We start from the raw sequence: 16535 nt of genomic DNA, 5'->3' as shown, positions 1-16535 counted from the left end.
ATTTGGGGATGCAGTGCACGCAACGAAATTCGTTTTTATTAATTTATATGTTAACTTACCTGTAAACCTCCATAATCCATAGTTTACTACCCCCCACCCTGCCCCTCCCCACGTCACCGCCCTGCAGTTACTCCTACTACCGACCGCGGCTGGTATTTACCCATTCTTACCCATGAGGTTAGGCCCTTGTAAAGGAGTTGTGTATACGCCATCAGGGTAGGCCCTACGTTTATCCTACGAAGGACGGCAAATAAATACAGCCATAGCAAGGTATCGAAGGCCTTTTCAAGGTCTAGAATCAGGCACGCCGCGTTAGGGTAGTGCAGTCTCGCTCTGTCTTGGACATGGAACAACCTGCGTAGGTTCTGCGAGGTGTTACACCTCGGAACAAACCCACATTGGTCGGGGTGGATCAACGGCACTAGAATTTGGGTATACCGGTCCGCTAGGATTTTGTCCAATATTTAACAGTCTGCATTTAGCAGCGTTGTTGGCCTGTAGGAGGCGGGGAGCGTTGGGTCCCTGTGTGGTTTGGGAAATGTACCCAGAACAGATTCCCTGAGCGAGCCTGGCTACTACCCGGGGGGGGTCAGTTGGGCTGAGAAGGTACTATAATATTCGAGCGGGAATCCGTCCATTTCTGGAGCTTTGTTACGTGCCAGTGTTCTGATTGCGTGGGTGACGTCTGGGGATTTGATCTTTGCTTCTAATGCTTTTTTGTCTGCGGGTGGGATGCAGGGTATAGGCAATGGGTGGAGGAACTGGGTAATCATGTGTTGATCTCCCTGTACAGGGGTCCGATAGACCCTCGAGTAATAGTCGTGAAAAATTTGCAAAATATCTATTTGCGAGTGTCGAGGGGTCCCGGCCTTATCGAGTATTTCTGTGATCGATTTCACTTATGTGTCTTGCTTGGCCAACCAAGCCAGGAGTGTCCCCACTCTATTGCCTTCTCTATGCATTCTAGAGGCGTAAGCCCGAAAGTTGTATTTGTGTAAGTCCCTCATTGCTTCTATATGAGATGTTTTGTCTGCTGCTATTTGATCGGGGGTGGCTGCATCGGTATCTGTCTGTTTCGTTAAAGCCGCTAGCGCCGTCTCCACATTTGGCAGTGATCTTTCAAGTATTATACGTACCCCTACTATTTGTTGTATGCAATGCCCCCTGGCTGTGAAATACCTGGTCTGCGAGGCATTCCCGTAGTGGTTTCCAGGTGGGCACTGGGGGGTGGGGAGGCCTCCATCTGAGAGTCATTATGTGTGCGTCGTGATCTGATAGTACCCTACCCAGATAGTCTGTATGTTGTACTCCCGGGAGCAGTGTTGTGGAGCAGAGAAATCTGTCGAGCCGCACTCGTAAATTGTGTGGGATGGAGTGAAAGGAATATATTTTAGTGTCTGGATGCCGCTCCCGCCATGCGTCCACCAATGCCCAGTGTTTCACCCATGTTCGATAATGCTCTGTCTGCTTGTGTGCTAGTGAGTGCACCGGCGGGGGGTGGGATCTATCGAGATGGATGTCCAGGACACAGTTGTAATCTCCCCCTAAGAGCAATGGGACTGAGGTGTTTTGGGTTAGTACACCTGTAAGGCGACCCCAAAAATGGTCCTGATCTATGTTAGGAGCATATATGCTCCCCGACACTATTGACTGACCCTCTAATAGTCCTTCTATTAGGGAGTATCGTCCCTATTTATCTATGATACGCGACTGTTCCTTGAAGGGGATCCCAGGCCGAATCCAGATTATGGCGCCCCTGGGGAATGCTGAGTATGTCGTGGCACAGGTAATACCTCGCCACTTCTTACACAAGCGATTCACCTCAACTGCTGACAGATGTGTCTCCTGTAGGAGATCTATCTGTGACTGCTGTCTCTTCATATATGCATAGATGGCGTATCGCTTAATTGCTGTATGCATGCCCCTAACGTTTATCGTGATAATCTTTATATCCGTGTTGGGAATCTTAGTGGTCATGTCGTTTGGTGTTTACGAGAAGGACATGTATGTGTGATGCCTATTCGACCCCTGCCGACCTCCTCCTCCTGAATGTCAACTGCCCACCCACTCCTTACAATTTCGCTAGTGTGCTCCGCTGAGGGTATTTGGGGAACTTGAGATAGGGGGAAACTAAACCTGAACAACGGGAAACATTCCCAACTTAGAGAACATATCGTTGGAGACAATATGTCCAAACTAAGCATCATGTTCTGTCTTTAGTTAGTTGTTTGAGGGGAGTGATTGCACGTCTCCTCCAGGCACTGGCGTCTCGGACGCCCGCTTTGTGACACAGAGTAAGAGATGCCTAAAGGATTCCCCCTCCTCGTTTTCAATCCGCAGTGTTCTGGTTTGGCATGTTGCGTTGTGACGTTCTGGATACCTGACGGCGGTGTCTCATTTAGTCATAGCAGGGTCCTCTGCCCATGAACTGATGTCTCTATGGTTAGTGCACCCTGCGGTCGCCCCACAGTTAAGTGAATCTTACATTAGTGTGTCCGCCGTTTGGGGAGTCACTATTGGAGGTGTGACTGAGCCGTATCGGGAGGTGTGTGCGTCACTGACTTCCTCCTCTGAAGTGAATAGATGTGGGCCCTTCTCTCCATCCGAGCTGTCCCCCGTTGATCTCACTGTCGCTGCCGCTTGCAGTGCTTTTCTGCTCTGCGCTATAATTTGCTCCAGGTCAAGGGAGTGTGTCGTGAGAGAGTCAGAGCGCGGGCTCAGTTGTGTGAGGGTGATTCTTTTGTGTTGTCGCCGTTGGCGGCCAGCGGGTCGATGTCTTTGTGTGTTTCTGTGAACGTCTAGTCCTGACAATCGTTGCTCTACCCAGTCACTTGGCTCCGTAGGGTCAGTTAAGAAGTGTGCAGTTCCATCATGCAAGATTTTGAGACGGGCAGGGAACAGGAGGGCATATTGTATGTTCTTTTGGCGCAGGGTTCATTTGACTGTCAAGAAGGTGCCTCTTTGTTGCTGGACAGCTGGGGAGTAATCCGGAAATAACATAACTTGTTTATCTTCTACTCAGAGCGGTCCTTTCTGTCTAGCGGCTCGGAGTATAGTGTCTCTGTCTTGGTAGTGGAGTAGCTTCAGTAAAAACGGCCGGAGTGGCGATCCCGGTGGTGGTCTGCGGGCCGGGACCCGGTGTGCCCACTCTATGGAGAAAAACAGGGTCAGATCTTTTGTCTGAGTGAATGTTTTAATCCACGTCTCAATATATCGAAGGGGGTAGGAACCTTCTGACCCCTCAGGCAGATTCAGGATGCGGATATTACTACGGCGAGAGCACCCTTCCAGGTCATCTATCTTGCTTTCCAAGGACCTTACTCGAAATTGCAGGTCTTTTATGGCATCCTGGTGCATCTGCACTTTTGGTTCTATGGTTTGGAGTGCTTTCTCTCCCTGCTTGACTTTGTCCGCCAACTTCCTATGATCATCCCGAAGGAGGTTAACGACCTTGGTTAATTCTCCGAATCTACTTTCCATGGTCACTCTAGAATGTTCGATTGCCCGGTTGCCCTGTGGTCAACTGATGGAGTGTTCTAGTTTGCTGTCTCTCCGAGGTTTGTTGGTGTCCGTTTTGGTCGGTTCGGGCTCACTCGTCAGAGGGGGTGAGGGGCGCGTTCATCGGAGGGTGAAGCGAGGGGACCGGGCACCGCTATGCATTCCCCCGGGTGGCTGGGCTCCACTGCCCCTAGGATAACTCATTCCCTGTCATGCTGTTCCTTCGTATGTGGTCCCACCGTCGCAGCGTCTGGCTGTATTGATGCAGGTCTCACGTGGTCCCTGCAGTCCCTCCCGGCTGGTAGGTGTACCCAACTGCGGAGCATTCACCTCGGCTTACCCGCTGCGCATCTCGGGGGCCTGGCGCCCTGCAGACAGGGCTGGTCGGGGGGTCTCAGGGCATCCAGGGAGATTTTCTTCGCTCTGTGGCAGTCTGTCCTGGGGATGTGTGGCCACCTGTTCTTCTGCGTTTGTCGAAACAGTGCAAGACCCAGGTGTCGAGCCCCGGTGTCTCAGGGCTGTCTCCCTCCACTCGATCATCCCCTGTCTTCTTTGGCCCACTGGCTCGTGCCTCGAATCCCGATGCCGTAAGGGGGGGAAGGCTGCTGCTCCTTGGGTGTGAAAGGCGTGCCACCTCAATGGAGTATTCGCCCCGGCTCAGCCGTCATGCACCTTGTGGCCTGACGCCGTGCAGACGGGTCTCAGGGGAAAAGCAGAGACTGCCAGGTTCAGTAAAGGGGGGGAGGCTGAGGAGGGCTCATCAGCCTAGGACCACACTGCTGGAATGCAGGTAGCCGCCAGTCGCTTCCCGATGCTGGGGAAGAGACAGATCTAGCCGAGGCTGGTGGAGTGTTGCAGCAATACACCCTGGGGAGGTGCGGCCGTATGTTCTTCAATATCTGTCGGAACAGGCTGGGGCCCAAACTCAGGGTTGCCCCCCTTTTATTTTGGGTATCTTCTGTCTTCTTTGGCCCCCTACTCACACCTCGAGTCACAGCACCGTGATGAGGGGAGACCACTGTGTCTCAGGCATGTTGGGCGCGTTACTCCAGTGGGGTGTCCGCTTTGGCTCGGCCGTCGCACGCCTCGTTGCTGCTGGGGAAGTGCCAGACCCCGGCCTGTGATTGCAGAGCATCGATACAGTCCACCGCCCCTCAATCGCCTCCAGTGTGAACCAACCTCCGGCCGGCACCTCAGGTTCCAGCGCCATGCGGGGGGAGGTTACCATGATCGGGTGCGAGCGAGTGCAGGGTGAAGCACCTCCTATTGAGGGGCCGGCGAGGGGTCTCTATGCCAAGATCATAACACTGCCGCCGCCTCAGGTACAGCCCATGGGTGATGGTTGTTTTCCCCTGGGGTCTTGTTGTCCCCGAGACGCGCTCTCACCTGCTGTATCGAGAGCTGCAGAGGCGCTCTGAGGGGCCAGTTTTTGCCGCGTTCCTCCCTGATGTGCCAGGAAAGGCCAGGGGACCTTTCACCAGGTCCCGTGATCCTCCCCCGATCCAGACGCCAGCATGAGCCCAGGAGAGTACCATCGGCTCCGGTGCAGATTTCAGCGGGGTTGAAGGGGGTTATGGCATGGATTACCATGGATTGCACGGGCTGCTGGATGGAGCACTAGAAAGGTACGTCCGCCATCTTAGCCGGCTAAGCCACGCCCCCCGTTTAATTTAACATTTATTATGTTTTTTGGGTGTTGTGGGTTTTTTGGGTACTAAGGTGGTAAGAGCATTTATTCAAAACATTTTTTTTGTTAAACTATTTTTTTTTGTATTATTTGTTTTACATTTAATTTAATTTCTTTATATTGTTACATTTCTTATTTTTAATATGTTTAAACAATTTATGTGTTGTTATTTAAATATTAGTTTAAAATATTTTTAATTAATCTAATATATAAATATTACCGGTTATACGAATTTTAGTTGTTAATAGTATTAATGCAATTGTTTTAATTTATTAGGTATAATTCTTACATTTTAATGTTCAATTGCATTTTTATTCACATTTCATTAGTAATTTATAATTAATTAGCAGGTGGTTGGGTTTGTAGGGGAATAGAGATGGAAGTTATTTAAATTATAAATTGTTGTTCTTTATTTTGAATGATTTTATGATAATTAGCTATTTAATTGGTGATCAATTATATAATGATTTATTGGTCAATTATGTTAAATATTTAGGTGAATTTCTTTAACTTTTAACAGACATTTTGTTTTCTATAGTTACATTTGTATTTTATACATTGGTTGCAAGTTACTGGATTTGTAGGAGTATGACGTGTTGATTTAAAATGAATAAATGAATATATATATATATATATATATATTTTACAAAATATTTGTTTATTTTAATTACATATTTAATTAGTACTGTACTATGTAAACTTGTTATTGATTATTTGTTACGCAAACTATCTGTGTTTTTTCAATCATTGTTCATTGAAAAGTCCATTTAATAATTACAATTTTTAAATGTGTTTTATATTTATTACTGGCTTTGATGATAATTGCTTATTTAATTAATATTTTAAAGGCATTACTGTTTTATTTAACATTTATGTTTTTGGGGGTGGTGGGTTTTTTGGGTACTAAGGTGGTTTATTCAAAACATTTTTTTCGTTAAACTATTTTTTTGTATTATTATTTGTTTTACATTTAATTTAATTTCTTTATATTGTATATATTTCTTATTTTTAATATGTTTAAACAATTTATGTGTTGTTATTTAAATATTTGTTTAAAAATTATTAGAATTTGTATTTATATATGTAACCTTTCCTATAAGTCAGTAACAGAATTCAGGGTTCGCAACATTGTCCTATTCTTAAAACATTGAGTTCTTTTAATCAAGAAATATAACACATAAAAAGGTCGACACATGTTTCATGACTAACACATCGCTTCATCAGGGCCACAATTCGCTATTGTTCTTTTTTTATATCAATTACTCTCTATGGAATTCATTTTGAAACCAATAAAGAAATGCCATTCAAACCCTGATATAGTTCAATGGCATGGTGCTAAGTAACATCCATCCACGGCGTCAGGGAGTCGGTATTATTCGCAAATCTTTGCATGTTTTGTTTTCATGGAAGTGGGAATAATAAATGTAACCCCTCTAAAGAAGAACATATTCCATAATATTGCTTAGAGTGGAGTAAGAATATTAAATCTAACCCTCCAAAGTCCACCACTTTCCCTGAAACGGCTTACTTTGGAGTATGTATAATAAATCAAACCTGTCCAAATTCCACCATTTTCCCTACTCATGCTTATATTGGAGTGGGAATAGTAAATCTAACCCAACCAAAGTACAACACTTTCCCTGCTTTTGCTTACATGGTATTTTATGGTATGTTATGTTACATTACATTACGTTTGTTATGTTGGGTCGATTTGTATGGTGCAACTAATTACCCGTGATGGTATCCAGGTGCAGGAACATAGGCCACTCTTGGCCTGCATTGATTGGGTGTATCGCTGGACCAAGCATGATACTTGGATGTGCATGCTGGGATGTGTGTGTGCCTGTGGATGGTACAGAACACATGCCTGCGGGTTCCATTTCGGAAGCCCAGGGCTTGATGATGCTATAGGAGGTGAGGACTGCAATCCCTGGGCTGGAGATGTGGATTGCTGGCATTCCTGAGGGCTAAGATAGGAGCACACATACTGGAGGAAGGGGAGCAGAGCACCTCCAGTCCATATTAAATGACTCTTTGATTCCAGGAAGAGTTAGTGGTCAGGGAGGCCTTGGCTCATTATCAGTGATATGATGGGACTGAAGAGTTTGGCAATGTAAGACCACAGAATCATTAGAGAGAGTAAGGTTTAGGTCTTTGATCCTTTATGACGCCAACAGCCAGGTGTGACCCCCAGTTATTTCCTTGGACTGTGCTGTGAGTCCATCAGAATTGTAGCCCCTCCTATTGTGGCAGACTTTCCCTTTGACAAAGGATAGGGCAGAGTGTAATGTATCATGAGGGTATACCCTAAATCTACAGGTTTAGACCCCTTAACCCTCGAACACAAGGACGTAGTCTAATGTGCTACATATGAGGAAGGCAGATCGGATTTATTGTAGACCAACTCTCTGCCCCGTCACACTGGGGAGAGGTGTTTTCTGTTAAACAAACAGTCTCTTTGTTTTCATGGATGCAGTGGTTATTGGGAAACCCATCTTTTGTGCTTAGAATGTCACACACTCAAGAATCTATACTAATAATGTCTCAACGTATGGTAGGCATCGGGCATGTATTTGCCATGTCACTCTTTTTGATCCATGAAGAATTGAAGGTCGCTAATGGTAAAATCCCCAATCTGAGTTTGACATAAAGTGCACATTTAAAGGGTTTGGACACCATGTCAAAATAAGGTTCAAATTCAAATGAGCATTTAAATGGCAAGAACGAATCCACCAGACTATCCAAACCAACCCTTGAAATTTTGCTACCTAGAACAAAGTTCCAGAAGATGACTTTAGCTTTTCACATGCATCACATGGGAGCTCCAAGGGATATAAGCAGAAATCCTCCAGGCCTAGCTTACATAGTCAGCTTTTTATGTGGCTAAACCAAAGGATCTTATTTTCATGAGATCTACTGAATAAGCCTCTGGTGCATACACTGTAAGATAGATTCTAAACCCTCTGTGGACTAAAAATTATTGAACCCTCTCTAGCACCTCACCTCCTAGGGATATATTACTCGTTATGTTTTTACCAGTGACAAACACCATGTATTTTATTTTGCTATTGTTAATTTCTAACCCATAACCATTGCAGAAAAGAGGAAATATCTCTAGAAGAATGGATAATCCTCTGGGACTTTTCAATAGAAGCATGTGTCATCTGAAAAGAGGAAGCAAGGTGTTTTTGAGCCCTTCATCTTGGGAGAGTCATTGTCACAATTAAAAAGATATGGGATGCAGGTCTTTATATACAGGAGGACGAGAGTAGAGGCCAAAACGCACCCTTGGAGCACTCCTCTCTGTATTTGAATTTCCTTGTCAGTTCCCCTGAGGGGCCCCACCCGACTCTTGCATGGTTGTCAACATGTAACTTCTGGAATAGTAGCCAGCAAGTTCTTTTGGATCCCGATCTTTTACAAAACCTCCCAAAATGTAACCCTTAAACAAAGATCGAAAGCAAGTTGGAGGTCCGCGAAGGTAACAAGTTAGCAACCATATAATTTTGTTCACTGTACTATTATTTTGCCTAAATCCCGCCTGTAAGTGGGATGGCACCTTGGAATGGTCAATCCAGTCCTATAGACTCTTTAGTATTTGTGTACTAGACACTTTCTGGATGTTATCAATTAAACTTGAGGGTCTGTAGCTCTCCGGGCAAGATATATCTCCCTTCTTATAGATTCGAATAGGGGCTCCTGCTATCAGGCCATTTGCTTGAGAATTTATGTAGGGGCCCCAAATCAGTGGTTCGCCGCAACAGAGATCTACTGGGATTTTGACAAATCTCGGGGCTTTGCCAGATTACTGGCCCTTTATTGCAGCAATAGTTGGTTTAAGTGAGAATTCCCTTACCACTTCTTCTTGATAGTCATAGATGAGGGTTGACGACTGATCTGCATTGCTGTGGCCGGAGTTTTCTTGCCATAGAGGCCCAAGAAGTGCTTAAAACATTCCTCTGAAGGGATGTGGCAGTCAGGGTATACCGAATCACTACACCCATTATGAGTGACCAAATGCAAGAAGCGCTTAATATATTTATTTCTTGTTGCCTCAAACCAATCATCTCATACATCTGCCTCCCACTAGGCTTTGCTGGCCTTAATAGTGGTGATGTACTCTCATCTGGCAGAGACAATCAGTGTCCTATCCTTACATTCTAAAGCTTAAATAAGAGCTCCTTTAACACTTTTGCAGGATTCGGTGAACTACTCAATGGCTTTCACTTACTATGTGCTGCAACTGTCTGGTCTGGGGACATTTTGTGGTGCATAAATTCACTTACTTCTTCAAGTATAAGCTTGTATAGCTAAGATAGCAATTACTCTGGTTTCAAAAAGACCTCCCATTTCACTGTGCGCTTATTATTACTAACCATCATAGGGTTCAAGGTAATATGCGCAGTTAGAGCCTCCCTCTCCTTATCCCAGAGCAGCACAATGGGGAAATGGTCACCGTTGTGGCGCTGCACAATACCAAGTCTGATATCTTATGCCAAATTCTTAAATCCAGTAAAATTAAATCGATGTGACTATTATAGATTACCCTTTCGAATGTAGGCTTTGCTCAGCTGTCTGAGGGGAATCTCCCTGTTAGACCTGGAACCATTGGCATGGGTCTCCCTTCCATTTTGTTTGCTGTTGCCTCCTGTGTTTTTGCTATGTGTTTTGCTGGTCTAGATGCTTTGGGCACTGTGCCACTGCTATTCAGTTCCACAGTGCAAGTGCTCCCTATTGTAAAGTGTTGTATTGAATTAGTGACTCCATGATTGGTTTATTTGATTTACTTGTCAGACCCTAGTACAGTGCACCATGTGTGCCCAGGGCATGTAAATCAAATGCTGCTGGTGGGCTTGCAGCACTGGTTGTGCCACCCGCAGAAGCAGCTTGTAAAGTGTGTCTCAGGCCTGCCATTGCAGAGCCTGTGTGCAGTCTGTGACTGCCATATCGACTTGGTAAGTGCACCCACTTGCCAGTCCCTAAACCTTCCCTTTCCCTCAAATCAGACACCCCTAATGTAGGCCCAAGGGCAGGGTGCATTGCAATTATAAGATAGGACATGCCCTGATGTGTGTGGCATGTCCTAATAGTGACTTACAGCCATTTTCGTTTTTCACTATTGCAAGGCTACCTTTCTATGGAGTGCCCATAATTCCTGGTCCCAATCTGGTGACCTATTAAGCAGGTCATGTTGCTCTTTCATTGAGACAGTGGCACAGCGAGCAAGGGTCCAAACTGGGGTGGCATAGTGAGCGAAAAACGATGGATTAAACCCAGATCTTTTGACTGGGGGTGAGTGGTTGAAAAGTTTCATCACTTCGTCCATCATCTTGTGTTTGCTATGTTTGCCCTTAGTGGCCAAGGGTATGCCCAGATGTGGGTCCCTTGCTCGCTGAGCCTTTGTATTCAAGTTAGCCAGACTGATGAGGGGTGATATCCCAAACCCAGATGTTTGTTTTCGGTTATAAGCATGTAACCAAAAGCAGATGCAGGGCTGGGTCCGCCTTCACCCCACTCTCCTCTGGGTCATAACTGGGGTAGCATAGTGAGCAAAAGACCAATAGATGAAACCTAGACCTTTTGACTGGCAGTGAGTTGTTGAAACGTTTCATCACTCCGTCCATCATCTTGTTGCGTTTGCTATGTTTGCCTTAAGTGGCCAATATTCTGCCCAGACGTGGGTTCCTTGCTCACTGTGCCACTTGATTCAAGCTAGCCTAGCTACTGAGGGGTGATACCCTGAGACCGGTCCCAGGACGCTTGTTTCTGTTCCAGGGAGGACCTGGCCTGGCAGTTCGGACTGGACTGTTCCCATGAGGAGCAGAATCAAGACTGGTTTGCATATGACATGTACCAGCATGTAACCAGAAGCAGATGCAGGGCTGGGTCCGCCTTCACCCCAGCTCTCCTCCCTCCTTCAACACCCTGTTCCCCTGCACCCACCCCTCAGCCTCCTCCCCTTTCCTCCTCTGTCCTACTTTCCTCTCTTCCTATGCGGTGGGCAGAAGATCCTGCTCCTGTTCTTTTACTTGTTCTGAAACTCTCTGGGTGCAACAAGGACTCCAGTTCACCAAGAGAGCTTCAATCAAGGTTCTGTACTTGGCTCCTAATTCTTCAAATCCACTCCCAAGTAGTGAAGTCTTTCTCCCTATCTGCTTGGCCACTTCATGGTTTTTTGGTATATTTACTATAAGCAAAGTAAAGCATGCTTTATGTATGTAGGCTGGAGAGAACAAAATGCAGGAGGCAGAACGGCGTCAAAGATATGCAGATTACATATACTGCAAAACCTTTAATTATAAGACTATCTCTTCGCAGGAAGTGAAGGAATTCATATAAATGCATTTTCCCATAGAATCAGCATGATGTTTGCAGGCGAATGCTCACATGTACTGCAAGACAGCACTGCACAGAGCCACATGCTTCTTTCATCAACATGGTGTGTACAGTCCCCTCTCTGATTTAAGTTAGAGCTGCCAAACCTCAAATGAGTTACAGCTGACAAGGCATTCTCATTAAAATGTGACTAAGGGAAATACCCAAAATCAAAGGAACGGGTTGGTTTCCATAGAGACCAATATTTAAACATTAAGCAAGTACGTTCCGTTTCCTCCTTGCATAGGTTTAAGTCACAAGGGATCGGCTGAAGTTAGTCTGCTGGCACTTTTGTACAAACAAATAAACTTCTGTTGGCCGATACTGTTGCCTAGCAGTATGTAATCTAGGCTATCACATGTGAAGCTTTATACATTTATATGTTTCAGCATCTTTCTAGTTATGTTATGCACAAGTTAAGGTTAAAGAAAATAGAGATGAGAAAGTGATCAGAATCACAAAGCCGCTTGCACGTTCAACTTACACAAGTGTAAAGTCATTTGATTCATAAAACTTGGGTTTCCACTTTTAAAAATAATTACTCATACATGCATACTCACACAGCTGTCTGATTGTCATATTGTGGTTTTACCAAAAGCATAGAGCGGCTTGTAGCCAGCCCACTGCTTACCATTGGTATGCTTTACACTTACTCTCCTTTTCATGGTTATTTTTTAATGGCTTGCCTTGTCCATTTTGTGTCTGTTCCTCCCCTGGAGCATTCCTAATTTACTTGTGTCATTCCATTCCTTACTTTTAGGGAGCTGCTTTTTTCTTGTCTTAAGCACTTCATGAGAGTGCATATATTTTCAAGCGGGTTCCCTAGCAGGAGTAGTCGGGCAGGTAAGAGCGGTGGGGCGGAGAGGAGAGTTGAAAGACGTTGACGAGGGAAAATAAAATCAAAAAACTTAAAAAACACTTACTTTGCGCTCGGCGCATCGCCAACTCGTGATGCGGCAAGCGCAAGGTAAGTGTTTTTCTGTTTTTAAATTTCTCGTCGTCTGTCGACTCCCCCCCACCCCACTGCTCATACCAGCACGGGCTGCTCCTGCCCCCCAATGTGCTTCTCTTTAATCCTCCATGCTCCATGTTGCTCTGTCTCGCCCTTCTACCCTCCCCTCCTAAGTGATGGGTTTTAAAAAGATGAATTTGGCTGATTTATGAGGCCGGGTTTTCAAACTGGCAGATTTCGCCATCACAATCTTTGCAGTAATTTTTTACTATATATATATATTGTGTGTAATTACCTGACGACCCGTTTTACCCAAAATAACTCACTTATTGCACTTTTTCTTTTTTTTAACACCCAAAGACACAGATCTGGTGCTTACCTCCTACCTATTTGTTTTTTTCATCACCAAAAAGGGAAAGCTATTCACACAGTTCCATGCTACACAATTAAACTCCACACATTTCCAATCCACAACACATAATTTGGCACCAAACCACATAATTCAGCTCAACACAATTACACAACACACCACATAATCCAATCCTCACCAAAGCATTCCACATCTTTCCAAAAAATTCGACGGCATACCACATAATTAAACTCCACTACATACCTCTCCTAGAGACAAAATACCATTCCACATAATTACACTCCAGAACACTCAATTCCACTCAAAATAATTCCAGCACACTCAATACAACATCATGACTATTCACATAATTTCACTGCACACCATGCCATATAATTCCATTACACAAATACACTCCACACCACTCAATTCCACGTCACACATATCCACAAGTAACAATTCCAATCCAACCCACATATTTCCACTAGACACCACATGCATATGCTACATAACACATAGGTAAAAGACATATTCATTTAAAACACCAATAGCTCTAACTCAAGCAAATGCAAGACCCATTGCATTTCCAATGCTGGTTGTCTTTCTTTTTAATCAGGTCCAATATGAGAGTACTGAAAAGGCATAATATAAGCCATGATCAAGTCAGAAAAAAAGATTTGGTATTACCACTTGATTTTCCTATCACAAATTCCACTTCTTCAGAGCAGGTGGACTTTTTGAGCCAAAATGGCATAGAATTCAAGAAAAACATGCAGTTCACAGCCCGGTAATACAATGTCCTACAAATCATTTTTTTGGGGGGGCATCATACTATATTTGACAGTAAAAAGGGTGGTAGTGCCACCTAGTAAATGTAAAACTGGGCCAGTATCATCACCTCGATTCAACATCTGACTTGAAATGAGGCCCTTGGCCGTTATTACTGATACACTTACAATCTGTAAAATTGGGGCCCGGTAATCCATGGGGATTATTATTTATACCCTATAAACTGGTATGGAATGGGGAATAAAAAAGGGGAAATCTGTACTACCGGTTAGATTTAAATAAGTTATTCCCAATTGCAAGCAGGGTGAGCCATTACCAGATGGGTAAATACAATCAGGCAATATCACACTCATTAACATTAATAATCAAGTGAAGTAGTGATAATTGTAGCTCTAGTTTCACCTGAAATGCAACGGAAATTACCATCAGCTCATAATGAGGAGAATTCTCCAATAGGAACTTGGTGGCCAGCTCTTTGGAAGTAACTTCCCTCCAATGACAAAACCAGAAAATCACCATCCATAGCTCACATTAACATAACTTTTCACAACTTAAGGACCGTACTTTAAGATGTGCTTTACAAATCATTGGCCCTATGCCGCACTACCTTCTTCTTTCGTTTCTATGGGACTTCTGTTCTGATTTCAAGTAGGATCCTGGCTCGGTGTAATGCACCAAGGCTACAATAGGTTTCTATTTGAGGATTAAAAAAAAAGTATATTTCTGCTTTCCTTTTAAATAATTCAATGCGTGCCTGTGACAACAGACCAGCTCTGGCATGGGATAAAAGCTAAAATTGGTTTTCTTGGGTGAAGTGAAAGAAAATGCCACTTAGAAGTCAAACCAGCCTTATTATTTAGATGTATACCTACGGGCCAATATTAAAAATTCGACACAGCGGATTCAATTTATGAGAGCCCCATACAAGTTCAAACATTAGTACACCCTTTCTAACAAACTTTTCCTCAATTTTAACTGGAACATTTTGAAAACGATTTTTATAAGCAATTTGCGGTAAATATATTAAATCTGGCTTTTGCTGAACCAAACAGTTTGTGTATTGACCTTTATGGCTTTCTGTAATGAGAGGCGGGGAGTCCCCTTCATTTAACAAATATGCCTGTAATGTCTTTTAAAACACAGATGTGGGACCTGTGAGGAATAGTGGTCATTTCCTTTGATATGCGAGCATCTTGTATCTAACCAATTAGGTAATAAATAACCCTGGGCGCGACACTATGCTTTACCCACGTAATGTACGTAGCGCTGCCTGCTTCACAGTTTTCGAAAGTAGGCGAAGCAGGCAACGCCTACGTACACTACGTGGGCGAAGCGTAGCTGCCTGCCGCCCACCACCCGCCTCCCGCCCACCGTACTTTTAAAAGCTAAAATAAATTTGTAATAAAGCAAATTAGGCACTTACCTGACGCGCGGCGTCTCCCGGGGCTCCCTCTTCCTGTTTTTCAATTTTCCTGACAAATGCGCATGCGCGGACGCCTGCGCATGCGCATTTCTCGCAAGAAATGCGCATGCGCGGGCGTCCGCGCATGCGCATTTGTCAGGAAAATTGAAAAACAGGAAGAGGGAGCCCCGGGAGACGCCGCGCGTCAGGTAAGTGCCTTTAATTTGCTTTATTACAAATTCATTTTATCTTTTAAAAGTAGCGTGGGTGGGTGGCGCGTAGTGGGGCTACGCGAAGCGTGTAGTGTGCGTAGATTTGGGCACACTACGTGCTGCTTCACGTAGCCCCACTACGCCCACCCTTAGTAATAAATCCAAAACTTATGAGCTCGTTTAGCCACGTGTTTAGCGCACAGATGTAACCAACCTTCGTTTTCATGGCTCTGGGAGAATATAACTAATTGCTAGAAAGCAGAAGAGCCAGGTTTGGGCACTAGAATGAATTTGATTTCATTATTTTTGTTTTTCTTGGACTACAGCTGATGGAGCGGGAAAAATAAGATTTTTTAGTATACCCAATCCATTTATATAAGTTTATATTAAAACGACTAAATAATTAATTCTAATAATTAATTGATTTGATGGTACTAACCAACCTGATTAACCAAGAGAATACACGTGGGAATGCATTTGCATGGCTAAAATTAATAAGTGAACTAAGTTGTATGCATATTAAAACGATAAGTGTTGCTTAAGCAGTGTTAATGTGGTTTGCGCTTAAATAAACATGCATTAATGGCTTTAGACGTTGCATATGGCTAGATAAATGCACGCACATATGGGAATTAGCAGGGACATAACACGGTTTTGATAATTTCAATGTATTAATTACGTTTTGTGTTTTCTTACTTAAAGTTGACTATTCTGGCCTACCAAAAGATGGCCGTCGACAGAAGCCTAACTAAAGTACATAAATTCATCAGTTGAACAATGGAGAAAGGCACCTGCACTGACTTCATTCGTGTCCTTTGTGTGACCTGATATGCCATGTCCATGAAGACTACTCTGGGCGAGATGCCAATGTCCCTGAACATGAAGCAATTGTTGCCATTTGGGAACCAATTCACAATAGACTGATACTTTTTGACCTGGGAACATCCTTTCCCATGCGCCTAGTTTATTCATCATCCGTATGAGAATATTGAATATTGTTTCTTAATGTATTTGGGTGTAACTGAATTCAGCCAATCAGGAGCCTAGAAATAAAGAAAATGTAACTTTCATATGTAAATTTTAGTATAAATATTAGTAGACTAGAGAGGCTAGTAGCTGTTACCTGAGCGCCACTTCCTGAATTGATGATCTGAGGTCCCGACGCTGACGGAGAGGATGGTGACGCCAGATGATTGAGCAATACTCTGACTGAATTTGCTGAGGACCGGTTCTGACTTAGAAAACGACAATTAGCCAGAATAGGTAAATAT

The sequence above is a fragment of the Triturus cristatus genome, chromosome 2_1 (assembly GCF_964204655.1).
Source record: "Triturus cristatus chromosome 2_1, aTriCri1.1, whole genome shotgun sequence".
In the NCBI taxonomy this organism is placed as follows: Eukaryota; Metazoa; Chordata; class Amphibia; order Caudata; family Salamandridae; genus Triturus; species Triturus cristatus.
This window is presented reverse-complemented; position numbering follows the sequence as displayed.